This window comes from Pinus tabuliformis, chromosome 5_2, assembly GCF_031772625.1.
Source record: "Pinus tabuliformis cultivar Carrire ecotype Pingquan chromosome 5_2, CPIR1, whole genome shotgun sequence".
In the NCBI taxonomy this organism is placed as follows: Eukaryota; Viridiplantae; Streptophyta; class Pinopsida; order Pinales; family Pinaceae; genus Pinus; species Pinus tabuliformis.
This window is the reverse complement of record NC_142306.1, coordinates 187,950,861-187,963,916: the sequence shown is the minus strand read 5'-3', so window position 1 is coordinate 187,963,916 and position 13,056 is coordinate 187,950,861.

Here is a 13,056-nt window from a genome sequence, read left to right as displayed (position 1 = left end):
ATATATATATATATTGTTATGAAACCAGCTCAAGAAAAGATAGAAAAGATAGATCAACACCTTAGAATTCAGCCTCTTCGAGGGGGCAACCTCCTTTACATTACATAAATGAACAATTCTTTGATGATACAAATGAAAAGACCTCCTTTCTATATATAGGAGTCTAAGGGGTCATAACATAATCAAAGCCGACATAACAATAATAATGTAAGGGCGCAATAATAACAATAGTGGGCTTCTATGGGGCACAATAGTAACAATATGGGCACTACATGGGTACATCAATATAATAAGTGGGTTTTACTAATAACAATAAGGGGTTACACTAGTAGTATAGGGGCCTAACATGCCCCTCTTCTTCAAAAAGTGTTGTCCTCAATGCTTGAGTAGTTCTTGATGCTTCTGTATAAAATTCTTGTCCTCCCATGTGGAATCTTCAGCGGGTAAGTTCTTCCACTTGATGAGATACTCTGAAATTAATCGATTTTGTAGCTTTCGAGTTCTTGTTTCTGTGCCTGCTCCAGGTTCCAATATGATTTTTCCTTCCTCTTCAATTTCTGGCAATATTGTTTGAATTGGGATCTTTTGCAACTTTTGAATAAGTGGCCATACTTCTTCATCCTTCTTCCATTCATCCCTTGCTTCGTTTATCCAATCTGGTTGGATAATAGAAATAGCATAAAACAATGCTTCCACATCCTCATCTTTGAAGAATCTTACCATTCGGTAAGGTCGCCATTTTTTAAGTGCAAGTAGTATTGCCAACATTTCCTTCTCATAAATAGCTTTCTTGAGATGTAGCAGTAAAAATACCCAATCACCTAGATCAAAACATTTTTCACTACAATGTTGATCTACCTGTTGTTTCCTTTGATTTTGCACCGAAGTGGCGTTATCCTTTAAAAGTTGGAGAACTTGTTGTTGATGCTCGATGTGATCTTTCACTGCTTGAACATTTTTCTTCTTGATATTTCCTTCTATCTCTAGAGTTTGAGGAGTGGTAATTTCTTCCAATCCTTTACAAGATATGGTTGGATTTATTTCTTGATGCTCGATGTGATCTTTCACTTCTTGAACATTTTTCTTCTTGATATGTCCTTCTATCTTGATAGTTTGAGAAGTGGTAATTCTTGCCAATGCTTTACAAGATATTGTCTGATTCATTTCTTCTTTCTCTGGGATGGGGTCCTGGCACATATCTTCTTCTTTTGATGTTTCTTGATCCATTTCTTCCTCCTCTTCATATTCTATGTAAAATAATTTCTTCTCAACACACTTATGACCTTTAATGCATTTGCTATTAGAATTGTAACAAAGCCCTTTTTCTCTTTTTTTCTTCCAATCGTTGTGGTGCAACCCTTGTAGGTTGTGGAAGGCTAGGAGAAACAACACTTCCATCTTTATAGTTGTGAGGGGTATGCTTCCTGGTTTCCATAATTTTGCTTTCCACTATGTCAGAAAGCCCTTTTACTCTTTCCAATTGTTGTGGTGTTGCTCTAAAGAAGGTGTTGCTCTTTGTATCCTCATAATGTGCTATCATTTCCTCCGTGAAAATTGACCACGTAACAAGTTTTTTACGAGAACAAAGCCCCTCATACCATAAAAATTGATCCGGTTCTAAATATGAAGATGCAATACATACCTTTTGTAACAATTGCACCTCATGTAGATCGAAATATTTCTCCATATGTAGTATCCAATTTACCGGATCCTTGCCATCAAACTTCCTTATCTCGCTTTTTCTTGATTTTAGGAGCTCAATCTTGAAACGATTGTAACTCTGTACTTTCATATCTTTAAGTTCTGAAATTGTGGCCTGCAGTAGCCCTCTATGTCCTCTTTCCAATGCCACAAGTCTGACCCATTTTGGATTCTCCAAGGAAGAGTTATGTGAAATCTCTCACAGTGACTTGATTATAGACTAGTTCAGTAGAGCGAACTTATACAACGTGCCATGAGTCACTGTTTCGACCTTTGGATCTGAAAAATGCATACAAGACACTACAGTCCGTCCTCTTTCTGTACCTTTTTACGAAATTTCAATCCAATCCCCAGAGAGAAAGTTATGACGATTTTCCCCAGGTCACATGTTTTGAATGTAATTCAGGAGTCCGCAAAAAGACCAACTTCCTCAGATCATATCTCTACAAATATCGCGCAAAAAGCTCTGAAATTAAGAACCAAGGTTCAGCGCGATTTCTTCTCAAATGGGTTTTTTTTGCGACTTCTGAAACGTCACAGAAAAAAAGTTATAGCGAAAATTCCACAATGACCTGTTAGGAGCAGCGAAACCCTAGAATCCAAAGCTCTGATACCAAATGTTATGAAACCAGCTCAAGAAAAGATAGAAAAGATAGATCAACGCCTTAGAATTCAGCCTCTTCGAGGGGGCAACCTCCTTTACATTACATAAATGAACAATTCTTTGATGATACAAATGAAAATACCTCCTTTCTATATAAAGGAGTCTAAGGGGTCATAACATAATCAGAGCCGACATAACAATAATAATGTAAGGGCACAATAATAACAATAGTGGGCTTATATGGGGCACAATAGTAACAATATGGGCACTACATGGGTACATCCATATAATAAGTGGGTTGTACTAATAACAATAAGGGGTTACACTAGTAGTATAGGGGCCTAATATATATATATATATATATATATATGAGGCCGACATGATTGTATTCCTTATCCTTTTTCTCGATGTATTCTTCATGAGGACTGTCTTGGTCTTGGAGGGATAATCTAGTCACTAGGTATACTTATATACATTACATATATGCTCAAGAAGAGCTCTTTGACTATTTGACTTTCCTAGACCTATGAAATGAGAAAGAAACTCATTCTTATACTTCAAAAATAATATTTCTTTTTCTTGACAAGTACAAAGATCAAAATTACATTTGTAAATACCGAACCTAGTTACACTTTATTCAACGCTCCCTCTTAACTAGGGAATTATTTATAATGGTACTTGGTTATTCTCAATCTGAAGAATTTCTCATAAGAAGAATCAGATTGGTAACCCATCTATATAGCATCATAGTAACCAACATTGTTTCCACAGCAAGGCGTTGACTAACAGCTCTATCTCTCATCATATCAGAGCACAATGTTGGCGAGACCAATGAATATAGAAACCTTCTTCATTGTCTCTCAAGGTACATACCCACTCGAGTGTTCACTAAGTATGACATTCTAGGACTATTCTTATCTTGGGTTCCCATCCCTCAAAGAATATCTGTCCTCTTGCCTACTCTTAACTTAGATGTCCTACAAATCCTCAAATACTATCGGATGCTAGATGATTACCCAATCCTCCCATTATTTCTTCCCAGGTGAAGACAATAATGTTGTTTCTATCTCTCCCTCTCAATTAGGGAGGATACATCCAGCATGTGTATACATTTCTCTTCATGGCCTTCACTAAGAGTTACAGTTGTTAGTCCTGGTCTAGTGCATGACACATGAAATAGAAAACACAACTATCACTCCTTTTTAATCAAGGGTGACCCAATCCAATCTCCCTCTTGATTAGGGACTTGTCACAAATCCCTCTTAACAAGGGATTATCCTTTTCATAAAAAACTTCTTCTTCATGGGTCCTTCAGCTGTTTGATCAACTTCTTTCCTTGATGTCATAAAGTTTAGTTGATCTTCTTTCTTGTAGGGCATCAGTCATCGATCACTTTCCTTCTTGGTTCATCATGTCATTCCTTTCTTTATGAAAAGTGGCCTTCTTGATAAATATATGGAACCTTCGTCATATAGCTACTTCTTTCCCATTGTGCTTCCTTCAATCATTTCCATCCACCACATGAATGTCAGTTGTACTTATACTTACAACTCTAGTTCCAGTAGCCCTGCATTCACTCATCCAAATATTATTCAAGAAATCAAAACATAACATTAAATCAAATCGTACCTTACTATATGGCTCTTCATCATGACATCTTCCTATAGGTATCAGCATCTTGCATTCATGTTGACACATCTACCAAAGATATCCATTGTCAAGGGTCTCCATATTTTTCAGACTTTCATCAGAGTCTCCATATTCTTTTGGGAGATTTCCTAGTCAAATCTTCTTGGTCTATTGGATGTTGATTGCCTTCATCATGGTTGCATATCTCACGATCTCTTCCTTCCTCACTCATTCCATTCCACGAGCTTTCAATTAGAGTTTCTTAACTATAGTCAACCACCTCATACTTCATATGAGGACATATTATGTTGATTTCATCTTAGTGTGACTTTATGCCTTCCTGCATCCTTTCAGAGGAGGAGATCCTTTTTCTCTTGATCATGCTTCTTAAGATAGAAGTAATGATCCCTGTTACCTGCAACCATATGACATGACATTATAATATTAAACACAATCATACATACCTTATTTTACCTTCAGGTCATCGGGTTTTCTTCTAATAACTTCCTTGATTGAAACGATCTTCAATCCCTTGATCTGCTTCATGTCATCATATCATCATCTCATGGATTCCATAAGTTGGTGTTCTTGTTGAAACACTTGCTTCCTCTCTAGATTGGTGAACCCTACGATGAGGATTCCATTAGATATGAGGATATTGTATATCCCCCACTGGCAAATGTTTCCTTTTTGACTTGATGTATGATGAGCCTTAGATAACTCCTTTCTTCCCTTCAATGTCCACTGAGGTTCCGAAGAGCTATATATCCTACATGTTGTTTGCCATGGATTTTGTCCTTCATGATCCCTATGGTGATGTTACAAAATCTTGTTTCTAATGCTCCCATGATGCCATGATGCATATTATTATCATTTTCATATCTTATAACACAAGATTTAGGAGCTTGCGATAGGACCCTTTTGTGAGGGATATTGTCTTACTCATAGGAGATATTTGTTACTCCCTATTTCCTTGGCCCTTTTCTTCAGCTTCCTCCATATTTCAGTAATATGAGCTTCCAAAATATTTCTATAGCATTGAATCTTAACTATACTTATTTTGTCTTGCTTGAGGACAACCCTTGCCTTTCCTTTCTACACATGGTTGAGTTCTTTTAACCTTCAATATTTTTTCCATCAACTTGTCTTTCTCTATCTAGCATAGAGACCAAAAGTTGTTTAATGAGGTAACCTTCTTATTAATGGACATTTGTTACATTACCTATCAGTTAGAATGATGATGATTATCTTCCTTCCTAGATCTTGTAGATGGGATCTTATGAAAATATCCTACATCCCTTGATATCATTTTTATTTTCATGAAGAATAGATTCCATGTGACCTTCTTCATTGCATCTTTAGAGAATGAATTTATCACCTACATCACTTTGATGTCTCCAATATTTCTATGTGAGGGGATCTTTCATAAGAATCACTTTCCATAAATTCAGAGGAGACCTATTGATATGCTTAATGACTTCATCTACTTAGAGGACTAAATATATAAATTGAAAATATACTTACTTGTCATGTGAAGATGAAATCTTCACCTTGATTTCTTTGATGATGGTTGAAGTAGATGCATTAATGCTTCCTCCGGATGAGATCCTTGATGTAATGGTATGAAGCTTGCCTTCTTGTCTTCAAGTTTCTTTGACTTATACATTTGATTCTTATGATTAGAAAATTGTTGATGAACTTGAGATAGCATTGTCTTGCTATCACATAAGTGGATTATGGAACCTTGTAGTATGCAGCATTGTGTAGAACCATAGAGTCTTGATGTTGCTTGCCACGATGATAATTTTATGGTATTGATATCCATCAAAGAACAACTTCATTCTATATCGAGATCCATATTGTATGACATAGACTAAGACTATGAGAGGCATCGAAACTACTACCATGAACTTGAGTTCTGAGTACTTGTGATCGAAACTTAATTCTCTGACAAAAGCCTTTGTTGTTGTAGACTATTGTTGTGGACTAATCCTTTAATCTTGAAAATTTTCTTGCTTTGATGCCCTTCTTGAAGACTGGTCCTTATATGTCTCTTTTGCTGCCCTTCCTTTGACTTTAGCACCTTATCTCTAATACCATGTTGAAGAATCTAGGGCAAATGTAGATAATGTGATTCTTCTTATCATGATAACTATTTGTGAGGTATTTTAACTTTTTGCTTATTAGCACAATATTATCTTGATATCATTAGTGTGTGTATTTCTTACTTCATCAAACAATAACCAAAATACAAGAGACAAGAACACCAGATGTTGGCTTTCTTCCAGGGCCAAAACCTCTCCCTCTTAGAGAGGAAAACCTGCACAAAATTCTTCTTATAGAGATTCTACTTGACGAATACCAAGACCATGACCCTTGACCTACTAGGCCACTCCAAGACCAAGACACCAATCCTCTTCTTACTGTTGACATCATCATCATCATTACTACGTCATCTAGATCATCATCATAGCTACATCATTGAGGCCATCACTACTGCACTCTTCATTGCTGCAACATCATTGTTGCACCTTTATGGAGGGCTTTACCATGATAATGAGGTCATCATTGTTGTACCATAGCTTCTACTTTACTTATATCCTTGTTGCACCCTTACTGAGATCATCTTTATGTCAACGGGGTCTCTATAATGTATGAGAGCTGCACCGAGATATTGATCATGACCTTATCTTCATGATTGCTGCCTCACTGAGATCATGATTGTGACTAGTATGCCGAGAATGCTTCACTATGAGATCTTTGATCTTCTTCTTATTATCATTATGCCAAGACTATTGAGACATGACCCTTCTCCAATGACACACTAAACCTCTATCTTTATCCGAGATTCTTATACCCTGAACTAGGCCGAGACTGCAGGGAAATATGCAAGGATATTATTGTAGTTGTCACCGATATTTCAGAGGTATTTTGAGGTTCTGTCATCATCTGAAGTTGTAGACACTTATCCGAAATTATCAGAGATATATGAAGTTGCATAGGCTTATGCGAAGTTATGTGTTTCCTGTGGTGACCCCAGCGGGGTATTTATAGTGGTCACGTCTCCATAAATGAGCCGACATACAGTGTGAAACGTTGTGTTTGTTTATTGAGCTGACATGATATAGATATATATTAGGCTAACATGACTGTACTCCTTATTGTTTTTCTTGTTGCCTTCTTCATGAGGATTGTGCTAGTCTTGGAGGACTAATCTAGTCACTAGGTAGACTTATATACATTACATATATGTTCAAGAAGATCTCTCTGACTCTTTGACTTTACTAGACCTATGAAATGAGAAAGAAACTCATTCTTATACTTCAAAAATAATAATTTTTTTTCTTGACAAGTACAAAGACCAAAATTACATTTGTAAATACCAAACCTAGTTACACTTTCTTCAACAGTCATGATGGAACCTATGGAGGTCATTTTGTTGCAAGAAGGATGACCTACCTACAAGATCTTGAAAGCATAATATTTTTGGCCAACTCTTCATAAATATACCCAAATAAACATTGCACAATGTGATGAGTGCCAGAGAATGTGAAAGCCTACAAGGAAGGATGAAATGTCTCTTCAACCTCAAGTGTATTTTAAGACATTTGAGAAATGGGGCATGGACTTCATTTCTCCTATTTATCACCCATCTTGACAGAAAAAGTACATAATTGTATGTAGTGATTACCTAAATAAATAGGCTGAAGTGAAAGTAGTAAAGGCAATCACAGAGTAAAAGATAGTTAAGTTCTTAAGAGATAATATTTTCTACAAGTTTAGTTTTCCAAGAGAGTTAGTTACAAATCAATGCACCCAATTTACTTCTAAACAAATTAAGGTGATAATGAAGCAATATCACATTCACTATCAAAAGTACACTCCCTACTACCCCCAAGAAAATGGGTAGGTAGAGGTCACTAACAGGGCAGTAGAAAACACTCTTACTTGGGTAATTAGTGGCAACAAGAAACACTGGGAATAGAGGCTTATTAAAGCCACTTGTGCCTACAAAACTACTTGGAAAACTACCATTGGTTTCAAACCTTATGAGCTAGTTTATGGAAATAAGGCTTTGTTACCAATTGGGTTAGAATACAACACTTTGAGGATGGCATCTTATCTAGACATGGATTTAACCAAGGCACTGGATGATAGGATACATCAACTAAATCCCTTAGATGAGTACATGATGCAATATTTGTTGCATACTTAGGTAGTATAGCTACAAAAGAAAATCTAGAATGATAGATACATGAGAACTGAAGCATTCCAAGAAGGTGATTGAGCACTCATATACGACTCTAGTTTCAAGGACTTGAAAGGAAAACTCATGGCCATATGGTTGGGACCTTACCTTATGGAAAAATGCTAAGATAATGGATTTGTCATAATCAGAACCATAGATGACAAGCAGATACCATTGTTAGTAAATGGCTATAGGTTGAAGGTTTATAAGAAGCACCCTTTCAGGGCTAAATTTATAGTTTCAATAAGCAAGGAACTAAATGTGATTGAGGGAAAAGAGGTCCCTATCCATCCAAATCCTAATTAAAAACAAAAAAACAAAAACAAAACAAAACAAAATAATAATAATAAATAAAGTGAGAACCTCCTTTGAGGCACTTGAAACAAGCTCATTGGCTAAAAACCTCCATGATGCGGTCAGTGAGTTTGAGAAAAATAATAAAGGTGAAAACCTCTTTTGAGGTGCCTAAAGTAGGTTCGTTAGTTGAAAACATCCATGAGGGAACCATTGAGTGCAAAAAAAAATAAGTAAAAAATAAAATAAAAGCAAAAACATATTGATCTCTCACATTGAATTTTGTGCAAGACCAGTTTTCTTGCAACATAAGAAGAAACAACAATTAGGTCAACCAAGAAGGACAATCTAGCACCCATTTCAAGTCATCAATATAGATTTCCTCAATATTGGCCCAGTTGGCATCCTTGTACCATTTTCCATTCCCTTACACCATTCCCAACATCATCCATATCATATTCCCCACTTTCCATAGGTTTTCTACAACTTTCCTGAAATGCTACAGGAAAGTCCAAAACTGCTACAAGAAGGACCTGTCTCTGAAAGAAGATATGGATCCAAAAAAATAAAATATATGGTTTGAAGAACAACGCCAAAAGGGTTCAAATAATTTCTCTTTCAATGTTCAAGCTTCACTAATGTATTCCTTTCACTCTGTTTTCTGTATTCTACATTGTAGCAACCCATTTCTTTCGCTCTTTCATCACATTCAGAATCAAAACCTTCTTGAACTACATTTCATCCATCCCTTTGAATTATCAAGTTGCATAAAACACTTGAGGAGATTTTGCATTGAGCATGAAAGGCCTTTGTGCCTACTACAAGAAATTATTCTGGATTTAAGACCTCTGTGGTTTTTTTTTTTTGACTTAGTTACCGGAGAATCCACAGTAAGAACCATTTTCTGCCAACGTTTCAAATCCCAACCGGGATCCATCATCAGGACCACTTGAATGCTTGATAGAAGAAGAGCTAATTTGAGAGATTAAATATTAATGAGGAGAGTAAATTAAGATGAATGTCGGCTCTCTTTTTTGAATAATAATTTTGATTAATTATTGATGAGATGTCGGCTATTTTATTTATTTATTTATTTCATTTTTGTTTTGAGCTAATTAATTGATTAATATAAATTATTATTATGTTGATCATTATTAAAATTAATATTAATTTTAATTAATCAATTATAATATTTTTAATAATTAGTTACTTTTTTAATTAATATAATAATTATTATTAATATTAATTGTAAATATTATTATTAATAATTATTATTATTAATATAATAATTAATAATAATAATTAGTATTAATAATATTAATATTGATCATAATTAATATTACTAATAATAATAAACCTAGTATATTGTATTAATATTTAATATTTATTATATAATGTATGTAGCAACCTATAAAGACCCTATAGACCCAGCTTTTTTAGCAAATAAAGAGCCCTTTGAGTGGACTATATTCTCCAACAAACTCCAAATATATAGAAATATCATCCAAGAATGATGAAGAGGTCTTGAGCAGATCCATGATCCCCTGCAGACTATTACAATATGAACTCTATAAAAAAACCAACACCAAACCAATCCCAGAAAAACACCAGCAGCCATGGCATTCTTCAACACTAAGCATCAAAAAGGTAAACATAAGGTATGGAGCCCCAAACTCTCTCTTTGAATTCATTTAAAGCATAGTGAAAATTGCCTTCTATGTAAATAAAGGTTCAAATAGGCTAGCCAATGAAATCTATCTAATTAGCAACTGAAATCTAACCAATAAGCAACACCCACTTTTCTAAAGTTATCTTACAATGTGTGGGAGGCAAGTAAGGCAAATGGGCTTATCTCCTTGACTTATTGGAAAAGGTGGTTGTTGTCTTTTTATGATGTAATGGTTGAGGTAGGGAGTACGACCAAGGATTACATTGAGGAGTGGAGTGGTAGATAGGAAAACTAAGTTTTCACTCTGAGTACCATCTCTAACACCCTATCACTACGTTATACTTCATGTCACCATCATTGTAAGCAGAAAACAGTAGCAATCTCCCCGTAAACAAAGTGCATGCAATGGATAGAAACCATAGGTTGCTACAAAATTTGTCATAGGTTTCTACAGGAGTTATCATAGGCTGCTACATGAATTGTTATAAACAACTATAGGTCTGCAAGGGTTTCCTACATGATTGAAAAAACACTACCATATTTCCCTCACCAAGCTCTTTGCATGTATTAAAAAGGTCGGTGCCCAAAAACAACACCTGAATTTCTTACCAAGTCCTCTTCCCAAGAAATTTTTTAGTCTACATAACATGTTCTCTATTAAACTAGGCACAGAGTCTAAAGAGAAGAAAATTATACTTTTGCGTCAAAGGTGAGTGGAAGGAGAGGATTTTCACCAACTTCTTTTTATATTTTATGTCTAATTTATTGGAAGTATAGAATCAAGATTGTGCTGATATTTTGAAATTCTATCCATTTTAAAAATAACACATAGGTGTTACAAAAGGAAACCATATTTCCCATAGCATCATATCCACACCATCTCCTCTCAAAAATTTTATAACCACAAAGCAAACCATTCCTTTCGACTAAGTTTTTAGGAGTTATAAGAAGGAAATTTCTAGTTGTGATTTGAAATTGGTGTCCAAAATCTGATTATGGGAACTTTGTGAGGATAGAATGGGGGGGAGTTTTAATAGGAGAGATCCCACTGTCATAAGTAGAATTTACGAACACCTTGGATTTGTAACCATGTTTGAGAATTGTCGATGATCATGGTTCTTTGAGAGACTTGGGGGCTTTGATGATGAAGTGGCAATGGAATTTGCCATGAATCTATAGAACCCTAAAGGGCATGAGTTTGTCACTGAAGCAAGGGACTAGTAATTTATTTAAATGAGGACTTAGTGAGCCAAATCATAATTCTCCCTAAGGGACTTTAGTGGAACAAGGAAAAGGGGCAAGAGGCCATCACTGCAAAGAATGGGTTCCTCCTATAAAATGAAAAACCTAATGAGGATAAAAATGGAGAGAGGAGAGAAAGCTTTATTGGTCCATGCTAAATGAGGTAGCATATCATATCCTTAAATACATATCTTGTGAGGACAAGTTTAGCATACTCTATGCTTATCAATTTGGGTTATTATATCAATTAAGATTCCAATCCCACTTCCCAACCTCTGAACTACTGAGCATCCCATTCTTCCTCCTACAATCTCTGAAGGATATGAGCACTAAACTAAAGGAGGGAAAGAACAAATACTCGACCCATCATGGCCTAATTAATTTTATTGTAACTGGTGCACTAAAAGACATATCACCCAATTTCTTGGTATAACTTTGTGGATATTAATAGACATGCATTTCTAGAAGCCCAAGAAAAATTCAGCAGGCCTAAAAATATTACAAATAAAAAAGAGGAAGGGGAAGGTAGTAGCCATCCCTCCAAAACAAAATAAGACAGACACCATGGAGGAGGAGGAAAAAGAGATAGCAACCACCCTGGTAGGTTTAAGTACCCCTACCAAGCCCAAAGTGAGTAAGCTTGTCCAACAAATTATCTATGCAAGGAGAAATATCACTAGAATTAGATTCAGTAGAAAACCTCAACCTCCTTTTGCCACCCCTATTACAAAAGAAGAGACACCTAGCCCTAAAGAGAAAGGGAAAAAAGGAGGAGAATTGCTAAAGGAACCAGAAATTGAGGTAGAATCGGGTAAAATGATAGTATTTCTCAAGAAAATAGCATAACTGCAAGAGAAGTTTGTCTAGCTATAGGAACAACATATAGAGCTACGAGAGGGGGAAAATGCTACAAAACAGTTTGCACCAAGGAAGCTACCTTCCTTCTTTTCCTGGTCATTAAGGGTTGATCCTCCTATTGTAAGGACATCAAGTAGAGTGACGCTTGCACATTTATTGCCTCGCCTAATGATTGAGGTGGAAAAGGCCAAAATAGAAACCCATAGGTGGAAAAGAATTTCCCAAGGTAAATGGGTGGTGGATCTTGCTAGCATAGAGGACAAAATCAACAAATTGAGTAAAATTCCTTCTTGTAGATAGAAGAAGCCAATGGAAGAGAACACATTGAGAAATAAAATCAATACATAAGGAATCAATTGCAAAAAGCGAGAGAATTTTTAGAAGAAAAATATGCTCAGATTGTTGCAATGGAGACATCCTTAATACCATGGTACATCTTTCCTCAAAAGCTACCAATTATAGGCATCCATCCAACGCATATTCATTATTCCTAAAAGAGAAATAGTGCAAATTATATATTATTTAGATAGCTCAAATAGGCACCATACAGTTGTGTTGTGATATACAACAACCCTCCCCATTTCAAATTTTTCATAAAAAACTTTAATAAGAAATGTGTACCCTTTTAGAAATATAAATAAAATCAATAAAACATTTGAAAATAAATTTTATAATAGGTTATATAAAAATTTCTTTTTAGGATAGGTTAAAACACAATCGCTATTAGCAATCGATCAAATCCATGAAAGTCCTCTTGATAAGGTCTGATCCGATTTAAATTATAATAAAACCTTATCATAAAACAATTAT